The sequence below is a fragment of the Gobius niger genome, assembly GCF_951799975.1.
Source record: "Gobius niger genome assembly, chromosome: 7".
In the NCBI taxonomy this organism is placed as follows: Eukaryota; Metazoa; Chordata; class Actinopteri; order Gobiiformes; family Gobiidae; genus Gobius; species Gobius niger.
The window spans coordinates 9,386,220-9,400,088 of record NC_136858.1 but is presented as its reverse complement, the minus strand read 5'-3'; positions in this window follow the sequence as shown (position 1 = coordinate 9,400,088).

Below are 13,869 nucleotides of genomic sequence, written 5' to 3'. Positions count from 1 at the left end.
GCACCCGACCCCTACGGATCCCTCTGCGGGTGGTGGGTCCACAGGAGGGCGGGCCCACGTCGTCCCTTCGGGCTGTGCCCGGCCGGGCCCCGTGGGCAGAGACCCGGCCACCAGACGCTCGCGTTCGGGCCCCAACCCCAGGTCTGGCTCCAGGGTGGGGCCCCGGCTGCGCCATGCCGGGCAACGTCTCGGTCCTTGAATGTCGTACGTCCATAGAAGTCTTTTGAACTGCTCTTTGTCTGACCCGTCACCTCGGACCTGTTTGCCATGGGAGACCCTACCAGGGGCATAAAGCCCCAGACAACATAGCTCCTCGGATCATTCGGGCACTCAAACAACCCCACCACGTTAAGGTAGCAGTTCACGGGGTTGGTTCTGTTTGTCATTTAAGTATTAATTTTAAATGTTGTTTATGTATTTAATTTCACATTAACATTGTTTAATTAACCAGTTAAAGTAATATAATTTTAATTGACCAATTAATTATATAAAACAACCAGTTTTAGAAATGTATATTGATTGAAATAGATTCACCCATATGAAATGACCAGTATCGGTATCGGTATCGACAAAAAGACCCCAAATATATCGGTATCGTATCGATTCCAAAAAATGTGGTATCGCCCATCCCTACTCAAACCGGGTGGCCCGGAGACCAGGGGCGGAAAGTGAGAGGTCAGAGGGCGCGTAACGTAAACCACGCACTATTTATAGGGCGACGCAATGCATGAAGCCGATAATAAAAATAAAACATTTACGTGGCAGAGCCTGCCTGCAGGCGATACTGCCACAAAAAGTTTAAGAAACTAAAACTAAGAAATATTGAATAAATGATTACTTAACAGATCAGTGTCTTTTATATTAAAGGTTATTTTCTGGATTTCAATAGTCCAGTGGCGTTGTGGCAACAACTAAATTAAGGTGGTAACATTAAATTTCCATCTCCTACCATAGCACTCAGTTACATGCAAAGACACAATGCTGAGGATTTCTAAAACATTCTCCATGAATGCGGTGCCCGCTCAGTGAACGTGTGCACCACATGGCTCTGCTCGAAATCAAACAGCAAGATCCCTCATCCATTCTTTCCTTCTCTCACAGAAAGAGCTCCTGTGGCCTTGGACTGGAAACAGCGCTTTTACTCGTGAGGACATTGCTCAGAAAGCTACCCTCATCGCCATCCCGATAACCCCGGAGCCAGCCGTCCTTACGGATGTTGTGGGGCGGCCTCATCCCACCTCTCAGTCCGAGTGGGGAGGGAGGAGAATGCACTGATAAATTGCTCTAAATGCGCCAAAAAATCAGGGGTTCATCCAAAGAGTGAGTCAGACTTCTGCTGCAAAGAGACTGTTGCTGTTGGCGCTGCCTTCAAGGACTCTCGGGCATATATCTACATATTCCACATCACATTAGTGGTCTTTAATCAGTGTGTTCTGTGTGGGTGATCATCCCTAAGTGGAGAGACTGTATTCAGCCGGAAAATACGGCGCTACTGGATACAAAAAGTTTTCAAGGTTTGAATCATTTATCGAGCTATACTGTACTATTCGTCATAACCGGCCATGTTACTACAACGTACTCCATATGTGTACCAGCCCCGAATGCAGACTCCACACTTACACTTACAATAAAATAAAGACTAGAATGAGGATGAATGTTGGTTCTCTCGTCACTTCTCTCTGGTAGGGGAGACCGGGGCTAATTGTCATCCTTTTTTTTCCCTACAGTTTGCTGCTCATCAACAGAAAATCCCACAAGAGTCAGACCTGCTGTAAATGAAAGCTTGAACCCTTGACTTGAAGTAGACCTCGCTCTCTTTTTTCTATCATATTGCAATAATTAGTTATTTACTTTGTCACAGTTGATTTTGCTATTAATAACAATGTGGCTCAAATGCGGGGCAAGTGGTCACAAGGCTAGGGGTTGGTTGTCACTATTGTTTTTAATGGAGTATTTTATGTTGAACTTTGATAAACCTTTGTAACTTTTTCTCTTTTTGAGATAAAAGGACAACATATGTTTTAAAACAGTCGCAATGCAATGCCAGGTGTGTTCAAGGCACTCATTTGAAATAACTGTTTTTTTTGTAAAATTCTCTATGAGGTGTAAAATGTACAAATTCACAAACATACGGCCTTTATAAAAGCTAATGTTAAAATCAAGTGATCAGAAAAACATATTAGACACAAAAGGAAAAAATGTCCCACTATGTTATACCATGTGACAAATAACCCCTCAGTTTCTGTAACAAATAACCCCAATTGTCCACTTTACCAACAATGTAAGCTAGCTAGCAAACAGCTTTAGCATGCTAGCTCTAAAACGGCTCAAATCAAAGCTAGCATCTGTGTCTTTCAGGTCAGTGTCGTTTGTTTCAGGCACTAACTAAATTATTATTATTAGTAGTAGTATTATTATTAATATTATTATTATTATTATTATTAACTAAAGGAAAGCTCTCATTACAGAAATAACACATACATTAAAATTTGGGAAAAGGCATAAAAACAAAAAAAATATGTCCTGTCCTCATGTCTTTAGTCCAAATGAGAAAAATATTGTTGGAAGAGAAGGGGAATAGATACAGACGGCATTGTGTCATAGAAGGAGGCGTGGCTTCGCCAAGGGGGAAAATAGAATCTTCAGAGAAACACTGTTTTTCACACTATGTAGCCAATTTCTGGTGAAATATGAACTTATTTATCACATTCAAATAAAGAAAAGTCTAAATCGGGTCCGTAAGGATTTTTATTCACAGCAGATTGTTCAGTAGAAGCAAAAAAACGGCAGTCGTAGCTAGCGCTAGCATTAGCACGATGCTAACATTTAGCATCTTGTTAGCATTCTCCGTTATTTATGTATTCATGGGCTTTTGAACCACTTGCTTCTCACATGTCTTTGTATCTTTTATTTAGTAGAAAACTATATTCATGATTCAGCATTTGTTAAAGGGTTTTTTGAATACTTAGAGAAAGTTTCTCCAAATTGTTTTCCCCCTTAACTGTTTTCAAACATGACCATATATGGGCTATTCCTGAGATGCCGTCTGACTCTGTAGCCTACCAATACACATATTATATATCAGTACCGGTGTACACTGCCCTCTAGTGTGACAAATAGCCCCGGTCTCAAGTTTAACACCCTGCTTCTTCTGCCGCAAACAATGTTTATTTATTTAAATGAAAAGCCCGTTGGTGATTACTTTCTGAAAAGTCCAAAATCTTTCAGTATGCTATAAATCTGAGGTAGACAACGTGAGGCCCAAGGATCAAATCCAGGCCTCGAGGATACATTGTAGTACATCCTCTATCTGTAGTACATCCTCTACAGATAAAATTTCACATGATATCTCTATATATTTTTCACCCTAGTCACCTGCTTCTTGCCATAAAATAACAGGACACTTTATCACCAAGGACTGTGTTGCTTTGGTAAACAGAAAATACAAGATTTCATTCTTTAGCTAATGACACACTAACAAATCGCTTCATCTGAGTGCAGGGAAAGTTGGTTTTACGTGGGAGTCCTGTATCGTAGCCAGTACTTTCAAGGCACTTCTCCCCCGTCCTCGTATCAGAGGGCTGGTGTATCTGCCGTTGTTCTCTCTGAAGTGGGCTTGAGAGGTGCTGTTGAAACGGCTCGGGCCCCAGGGTCTCTCCGAGGTCACGGCGGGGTTAGGGACAGCACTCAGCCCCTCCCCCTCGTGCTGCAGGTGTCTTTATATCTTCGTCTGAGTGCGCCGCTGCTCGCTGCCTGTGCCTGATCTGACGCACTAGCACCAAAACACAAAATAGTCCATCAAAATGTTGTTTTTTTCCCCCTCCACCCGACGGGGAGGTGTGTTTTGTTCCATTCTCTCATCCTGCTTTGAGTTGTTAATACGCAGTGAGTGAATGTCTATCTTGCTCTCACCGTCTACCATGTAATCAACCAAGAAGTGTTTATTCGAAGGTGTCTAAGCTAATTCAAATGAAAGGGCCTGGCGCTCACAATTTTTCTTGCATTAAACCAATTGCATTTAGTCAGTAAAGACTTTATTAAGGTCACACAACCTGGTCCTTGGAGTTTGAATTATAGAACCAAGACAGTTCCGTGACTCTGCGCATAAATGAATGAATAAAATAGTGGACAAAAAAAATCTCCACAGGATCTCACAGTTTACAAACATTTCACTTGCGCAAGAGTGTCTTCATGAATATGCTGACTGTTGTGTGTGTGTGTTTATGCAGGCTTCTCTTTTTATAATTGCACCAAAGATGTGTGTGTTCAAGGTAGAGCAAAGGTTAGAAAAGGGGACACTTTGGATATAAGTCAGAGTAATTGCATCTATCGTAGAGAAAAAAGAAAATCCTTCACCTGCCTTACATTACAAACAAGTGAAAACAAAGAAGAATGCTATAGATTGACAAAACAAATACACCATCAATTCACTCACTCCAGAACAGATGTCTAGACTGCAAATCCCGCCAACAAATTGCATATCCCATGATGCACCACACGATTCTGAGTAAACAGCAGACGACTTGTAGAGTTTTTTCAACACAGAAACGGACTAAAGAGCAGACTGAGAGAGCAGGAGCTTCTGAAACAGGTGGAGACCGTCAGAAAATGTCCAGCAAACGTCATAATTAGGGCTGTCATGGTATGAAAATTTTACCTCACGGTTATTGTGACCAAAATTATCACGTTTTTCGGTATAATCGCGGTATTTTTTTTTAATGTGTATTAATATGTTCAGAAAGCATTGATAGTCCTACACAAACTGAAATAGTTTCAAACAAGCTTAACAGAGCTTATTACATAAAAAAAACAATAAAGACAAAGCCTTATCAAAAGTGCAACTTTTCTCATCAAAGTAAAGGAACTATAACAATGTGTTGTTGATCGTTTCGAGGGTATTACATGTACTATTCATAGCGCCAGAAACGAAGAAGAATATTTTTGAACAAGATAAACCGTCTATATCAGGAAAATTGTTGTCAGTTTGTGTCCTTCCAGTGAGCTTTTCGCTTTGCAGATTTCGGACACTGCCATCAGACACTGATCATTATTAAATTCATAATACTGCAGCGAGAGTGAATCTACTGCAATCTGCCACTGGGAGCCCCATAACGCATTGTTCCATTGTGCGGAGGTATCCGGACAGGGCTTATGATGGCGGTGGTGCTGCAGCCGCACTATGGGGCGACTCGTTATATTCTCCCTCAACCCAAAGTCCCACATCAGCATTTCAGCTAAAACGCTAACGTTAGCTTACTTGCTATAGAGTTGTGGGAGACGGTCACGCCAGTGAGTCATGAGGGTCCAAGTATTGCTGCCTTTAGAGACACTTTTTCCTGCACGTTCCACAAACAGGAAAACTGTCTTCTATCAACTGTCCTTTGGCTTTCTTAAAATACCCAAAACATGTCCAGAATTCAGGCTTGGTCCTCTCTGAGGCTGATAGATCCTGCGCGCTGTCATCTCGGACATGATTCCAGCTTCGAGAAAGTTTTGTTTTGGTTGTAGCTACAGAGTGCGCCTGCGCGGCAACTTCAGTAGATGAGACGGCGGCTCATAAGGCTCATTTTGCCTAAACCGCGGGCGCGGTAATCCACCGCGGTAAAATATTTTTTCAAAAACAAGACGGTAGTTATTATTGTCAACATTTTTACCGGGGTTTACCGCTACACCGGTAACCGTGACATCCCTAGTCATAATAATCATGGTTACAACCTCACGGCATAATGTGTTTAAAAGCATCATGTGACAGTGAAGTGAGGCCTTGAGGACCGTGGTCTTTCTCCATCTCTCTCCATCTCTCTTCCAGAGGAACAACGTGCTCACACATGGAGCACATTATTGGATGTTAAGTACAGACACTGATGGCTCCTGTGGAGGAGGAAAGATTATTCATTGATGTCTTGAACCTGAAAGCACAAGCCACAGTCACGAAGTGAGCTGGATTAAAAACAACATGTGCAGGTCACTGTGTGATTCATTATTACTACATTAATCAATTATTAGCTAACATGAGATTTCATTGTGTGAGTTTGTAATTTCTGAATTCAGAAGCACAATGAAAACCTCTGGAAGCTTTAAAAGGATTTATATGGAGGTAATGTACAGTTAATTTGTACAGTTAAGTTTATTTTAGCAAATTACACAGTGGGAGGAAAATGTATGTGAACACTTTGGAATTTCTCACATTTCTGCCTAAATTGGTTATAAAATGTGGTCTGATCTTCATCAAAATCATAAGAATGAGTAAAGAGTAAAGAGTGTCTGCTTGAACTAATACCACCCAAATAATGACATGTTATCATAGTTTTAATGCACATAACATGAAAATATTCGCTGGACAGGGAGGAAAAAGTAAGTGAACCCACTAAATATTCATTTTCAATTCATTGGTGTGGTTTACGACCTCCATAGCCATTTATTGGGCGCTGCAAATGCCTATCATATGCGTCTGCACATAGCCATAGCCAATTGTGTCATCGTATGACGTACCCGCTGTAAACTTTCCGAACACGGTCTAAAGCTTGATTGAAAAATGGCGTTGCGTCTGCTACTGTCATGTTGGATCCGTAAACAAACTACAAGCTTCCGTATGTCCAATAGTGCGTCATCTTCTTGCCGTCCCTCCTCGTTCTGTGATTGGTCCCAAATCCAAGCGAAGATTTTGGCCATGGTCCCCAGCATGAGGATTCCCAGGCTCAGACTGCAGCAGTTTTGTAAAAAGGAATGGTCCAAGATTTATCCTGGTGGTTGTGAGCGTCTGATCTGCAACTACAGAAAAGCAGTTATTGCTGCAAAAGGATCAGCCACTTATTTAATACAGGGGTTCACTTGCTTATTCCACACTGCAGTTCAGCGAGATTCCTAGGTTCACTTACTTTTTCCTCCCTGTCCTGTGAATGTTTCCATGTCATTTCATTTATTAATTCATTTAAATGGGACAGTGCATATTAATGAACAGACAACTAGTGCTGTAAATATGCCGGATTTAGCTCAAGGCTAATTTCCATCCGCAGTCCCATGAGGTAAAAAACAAGACAAGAACATACAAAGTATAAAACACACAAGCCACAACACACAGCAGTACATTACAGACAAAACAGGCAAGGACAACGACTACACAATACATAAAGTGCATCTCTTTCATACACCACTCCCCTCGTCCCTCCCACTCACACACCTGTACCTGCAAGTATTTAAAAATATGTTCCTGCCTAATGCCTCTTAATGGTTACACCTTTGTTGGCAGAAAAGCCGTTCTTTCAGTTGTCTCTTAAATGAGACGTAGGTGCTGCTTTCTCTAACTGTCATGGGTAGAGTGTTCCAACTAGAACAAGCCTTAATGGAAAGCACGTTTTGAGAAAACGTGTGCCTCCGGAACTGTATCGTACTGTACTGTGTAAATGTTTGAGTGGTATTAGTTCAAGCAGTCACTGTTTACTCATTCTTATGATTTTGATGAAGATCAGCCCACATTTTATGACCAATTTAGGCAGAAATGTGAGAAATTCCGAAGCGTTCACATACATTTTCCTCCTGTAGTTATAAAAATTAGCTATATAAATGGCTTAGGCTGTGTCGAATGTCCACCGTAGTCCGGTGTCCGGAACGCCAGCAGTCTGAGTAACTACAGCTACTATAAGTGCTGCGATAAAGACTTAGAATATTTATGGGTAAATATTAGTCAGATACGATTTCACATATATTTTACATGGATGAAGAAGAGGAGTTGGACTAAGGCCTTCATGGAGGAAGCTAACGATCATTTAACAGCTCTGCTGAAGGTCAGAGCTAACGTTAGACACTTCTCACCGTTCAACCGTCCATATTCATGTAGTGAATAAAACAACTGTTATTACTAATTTGTTTCGGTTACGGCGCAATGTCAGCCTTTTTTTACAAAGTATTTCCTCTGATCTGATCCTCTGAATCTGCCGGTTTAAAAAGTCAAGAATCCTGGTTAAACCCCACAGGGAGACACTTACACAGCATTTCGACTGTACATAAAAATAAATAAATAAATAGAATAAATAATAAAAGTAGTCTAATTGCAGCTATAAAACTTGCTTTTCTTTTCTTTTTTCAGGAAAGTAATCATAATGTAGCCGTATTGATTTTCATCACTGTATAAGTAAAAAGTAAGTAAAATACGCCTTTCATATATCGACCTAATGTAGCGTTTTGAGTCTTCTGGATTAGAGCTCCACCACCTCCCAAAGTCCACTTTAACCACTGTGTATACTGAACCCATTATGTCTCATTATGTCTCCAGTCCATAAAGTACGTCATGAAATAATGTTGTCCAAGAGAGATGCAGCTGTTATCCAGCAGCACTTGAAGCTTTTAGGTCGGATAGACTGATGTGTACTGTATGTTCGTCCAATTTTTGCTGTCCAACAAAAACACAAAGTCCATTTCCTTTTTTTATTTGCACAACTATTGGTTTAAGGCGAGACGTGACAGGTACGATTTTTAGCTAGTTTTTAGCTAGTTTTCTCCCTTAACGTCTTAGTTAAGTATAGAAAGCAGGGTTTCCGTTAGCCGGCTGTAGCCGGCTTTTGGCCGGTTTGAAAAGCAAATGGCCGGTATAAATTATGTCCATCGGCCAAACTGGCCGACAGTAAAAAAGAGAGAATATAGAAAAATATATTTAACATGTCACCTAAGTCAGTGACTAACATAACAAAGTGTTTTCGAGACAGGCCTAAATATTAAAAAAGGTTCAATATTTCTATCAAAAAAGTTTTGATTTACGCCCTTAGCCCGTTTTACAAAGCGCAGTCGAAGCGCTATCATCGCTGTCTGGATATGTAACGCTTTTTCTTGGTGCTTCGTCACATTTTCCAAGAAAACGGCGAACTGCAGGTACATTTACTTTTATATAAGTGTGTTAAGAACTCAGCAGCTAATACGTTTGATTAGGATATTCTTGAAACGCGCATGTGTTCAGTCAGACTGACGCGCTGTCCCGCAGCAGCTCTTCCTGGGAGAGTGGCCGGGTTTAGAGACGCTTCCCTCGGTCAGTCGGCGCAGACACCTCGGCTTAGTTACCGGTGTTCGGAGCCGCTCTAAAGCGCAGCAGAGCTGGGTCCGTTTTGAATCGCTCGCGACTGACTTTTGTGACTTTAGTGCTGTCGATTTGTCTCTCCACAATATTTCAGTGGTGAGGGACTTAATCATTATTTTACACCTGAAGCCACGTAAAAGTGCGGAAGGGCATCTACAGCCCAGCCCTCGCTGTGCAGCTGGTCAGACCTGGATATGGACAGCGTGACGGTCGTAGATATCGGCTACTTTCTGTCTGAGTTGAAGTGCATATGAGTGATGTATATCAGCGTGACACCTGCTGCTCCACCGTCTCCACGCGCACAACTTCATGTTTGGATTTTCGCTGTTGCTACATTTTTCTCACGTCAGTCTTTAATTAGAAATAGCCGTGTTTTGGGACCCACTAAAGCACTTGTGTAGCGCTCTGTCTAAATGTAGATTGTTGTTGATAATAAGCCACGTTCATAATGTATATATTTTTAGCCACGTTCATAATGTATATATTTTTTAATGGCCGGTAATTCTTGCGAATGGCCGACATTTTACGACCCAGCCGGCCATACACTGTAATAAATAATATAGCAGTTCAACTTAAAATTCTATGTTAAATTTCTGCCATAAAGATTTGAGCTCATTGAAGGTACCGATATTGTTTCAATCAAGTAAAACCAGTAAGTTATAAATGGTCCATAAAGCATTGCTATAAATTGTTTCAACTTAACAGTTTCAGTTTTAACTAACCAACATGTTTTGTTGTGCCAACCAAAAACTTGTGTTGCTTCTTCATATTAACGCAAGTGTGTGTGTTTTTTAAACTCACGAGGCTAAGTTAAAAACATCTTTGACTTATAAGTTGAATGTCAAAAGAAAACAATGTTTTGAGCTCTATGAACATATCAGGTTAAGTTATGAACAGATTTCAACTCATTCACTGCAGTTGAATGAAACCAAATATATTTGCTACTATAACACAAAATACTACGTTTTTAAATAATGGTACCACTTACAGTCTAATGTTAAAAGAACTCAAATGTTGATGGCAGAAATTGCACAAACACCAGTAAGTTAACAGCACATCTACTTGTAATTCCTGTTAACACAGATACAAGTGACAAGAGACAATTATAGTCAAGGCCTTTTAATTTTCCAGTAAAAAATATATACAAGTGCTTATAAAGCTACAAATGTTGAAATCTGATGAAACTTACACATTTTGTTTACACATTTAAGCAAATACATGTATATTTTTTGTATGCTCTTGTGTAGGCCTGTCACAAAAGTTCATATATATATCAACTTATTGTTTAGAATAATTTTGCATTTTACCTAAGAAAATGTTAATTGCAACTCGTGTTGTTGAAGATCTCTTAACACGTACTTTTAGAACAACTGCTTTCTGAGATTTTGTTTTAGTCGCATCAAGTGGTCCACAGTATCATTCATGGCATTATTTTTTTTCAATATAATGAATTTAATTGCGTGATTGTGACAGGCCTACACTTGTGTTGTAGACAAACTTGGAGGCATTCACATACACACATGCAAAAAACACTGGATGGATCTTCTCGGAGGCAGTGCTGATCCCACCACCAGAGCAGCAGTCCTGTTCCTCATGTGTTCTGCAAAAAGTGACACATGTTGTTTATGAGCAACTTTCCTTCATTATGTGGCGAAGAGATGAGACACTGAGGAACACAATGGCATCTACTGTATTTAGAAGTTCCAGAGTCTTAATTATTGATAAGATTATTTTTATTTTATTTTAAAATGTATAATTGATGAGTCATTTATTATGCAGTTGGTAGAACGGGTCGTCTTGTGATCGGAAGGTTGGAGGTTTGAATCCCTGCTCCCCCCCTCCTCCCTCAAATGCAGAGAACAAATTACTCTTCAGAGATTAATAAAGGATAACTTAACTTCCCACTATACTTACATTTTTACATGGCACAAGAAATTCCAGGAGTTCCAGGAATTGCTAGAACATTAGTGAAGCTCTAGCAGTCGGGGAAAAATGTCCTCAAAGCCATCCAGAAATGAAGCCAGCAGTTCAGTTACAGCCACTTATTGAAATTCAGCTTTTATCAGAGAACAAAATACAAATAATGTATATTAGCAAGCGCGCAAAAAAACAAAACAAAAAACAGTAAACAGTTACACCACCTCATCACCGACAAGCTCTCTCTTCCACTGGGCCCACCATCGGTTTTGTCATGAATGGGGCTGTTTTTACAAATTTCTCTCCATATTCTTCAAGTTTTCCTCCATTTCTTCTTCACAGTCACCTTCTTGAGGCTCCTTTTGAAATAAGCACACAATCGAAACACGTTTGCTACATATCCAGGTTGACCCAAGTTATGGAATTTTATAATCCAAGTTTATATGCTAACACATTTAAAGTAATTACTTTGTGTCATGTGCCAATAAATAAAACCAAGGGTTACTCCCTCAATTTAATTCCCATACTTTATTAGGCATTTTGAAGCACACCAGATAGATAGTATAGATAGTAGTATAGACAGATAGTATTTAAAAGAAGTAAGAATGTATGCAATGTATTAGTATAAAAAATACATATTAAAACACATTTCATCTTTCTGCCTTTACTGCACTAGTGCAGCTGGTAGAGCGGGTCGTCTCACGATCCCACCTCCTGAAAGTGCACACTGTCGTTGTGTCCTTGGGCAGGACACATTGCCCCCAGTGTCTGCGTACATCGGTGTGTGAATGAGAGTATGATCCTTGCTGTAAAGCGCTTTGAGTGCCTAATGTAAGTGGAAAAGCGCTTTATAAGTTGAGACCATTTACAATTTTCAGTGTTATCCACGTTGGTGTAATGTACCATGACCTTTGACCTGGGAAAGTGGAATCTACCTTGTAACCTAGCAACAGGTCATATTCCAAAATGTGTCATGACACATTCCTTCCTGCTTCATATGGAATGCTGTGTCTGTTTTTATGGTGAGTCCGGGTCATTTCTGCCAAACTGCTGGTTTAGTTCACATTGCGACACCGTCTTAGCAAACGCTCAGCACTTTCTCACAGTTTTGATCGACTTTTACAAACATTTGTGACATTAGCAAAATGGAAAACGCCCAAGACACTTCCGACAGTGTTACAGAAGGAGCTGAAGCGTTTTCTGAAAAAGACCAACTCAAACAAAAGATCCAGGAGCTCCATGACAGAGAGCGTCAGTGGAGAGAGGAGAGATCAGGTCTCCTTCAGAGAGAGAGATGGAGGCAGGAGCGTGACGGGCTCTGGCTGTCGTTCTTTCATGCCAGAGAACGACAGTGGTCAGAGACGCAATTTGAGAATGAAAGACGTTGGTGTGAAAGTCACAGTTACAAGACTTTGAAAGCGCCGCACGAGAGTCTGCAGTACGTGAGGAGCTTCTCTTAAACGTGTTAAAAGAGGATGAAAGGCATCTCATCATCGAAATTGAAAGAACATCAGAAATATTAATCCCTCAGACGACGAACACACAGGGTTCAGGAGCAGAAAATGTCCAGCAAACATTTGAGCCAGCGAACAGCGCCAACATGAGCGAAGGCCACAATAACCATGCTCACGAACAAGAACAATTTCTGAACAATCCTTCAGTGACAGTTGTAGAAATGGTGCCACTAAGACCAAAGCATCAACAAGTTAATATGTAAATAGGTCAAAATTACTTAAACTCAAAACTTTACTATAACTTTTACTATTAAGTCAAATGAAAACTGTGTCTTCTAAAATATGAATATATTCTTCTCAGGGATAAACACACATCTCAGTTCCCATTGGTTTCCTCCGCAGGCCGGAGCACTGAGGCACCAGGCGGCCATCCCAGGAGGAGGGCGCCCCCTACAGGAGACCAGGGCCCAGACAACGTTGAGCTGAGGAAACAGCTTAATGCAGGTGCAAGGACGATGCTGCTCGAACGACAGCGGGCCACAGAGCGAGGACCTGCAGCTGCGTCTGGAAGCCTCTGACCCCAGGGTCCCGCACGGTGGGGTGGGAGGGGCCTCTGTGGCGAGCGGACCCTACAAAAAGCTGATTAGTCGTCAGGGAGGTAAATTTGCTGCCATTGGTGTGACAGGGCTGGTGTTAGGACAGGGCGGTGGTTGTAGGACTTGAGGGCGGGGGGAGGATTAGGACAGGATGGTGGTCACAGGAGTAGGGGGGAGGGGAGGTTTAGGACAGGATGGTGGTCACAGGAGTAGGGGGGAGGGAAGGTTTAGGACAGGACGGTGGTTACAGGAGTGGGGGGGGGATTAGGACAGGACGGTGGTTACAGGAGTAAGAGGGGGCGGTTCTCTCACATCAATGGCATCAAATGTGCTTTTACTGAGCTCAGTTTGGTAGAGATTTGATAGTCCAGGGTGGGACGGCATGGGGTAAATTAGCGAGGGGTAGGACATAGCGTGAGGGCTAGGACATTGCGCGGCCTTTAGCGAGGGCTAGGACATCGTGCGGCCTTTAGCGAGGGCTAGGACATCGCGCGGGGCAATACCGAGGGCTAGGACATCGCGCGGCCTTAAGCGAGGGCTAGGACATTGCGCGGCCTTTAGCGAGGGCTAGGACATCGCGAGAGAGGATAGGGCGTAACAGTATGGAGCGTGAGGGTACTGCGTGTAACTGGACTGGGCAGCGACAAGATAGCTTTTCTGAGTTCAGCTCTGGGACAGATGAGTCACCAAACCCCCCCATGTGCAGGACCCGGGGCAGGGCTCCACGCAGCTGCAGTGGACCTCGTTCTGTGGCTGCTGTCGCGGGCAGCATCGCTTTGTACCTGCATTTAGGTTGTTTCTTCAGCTCAACGTTGTCTGGGCCCTGGTCTCCTGT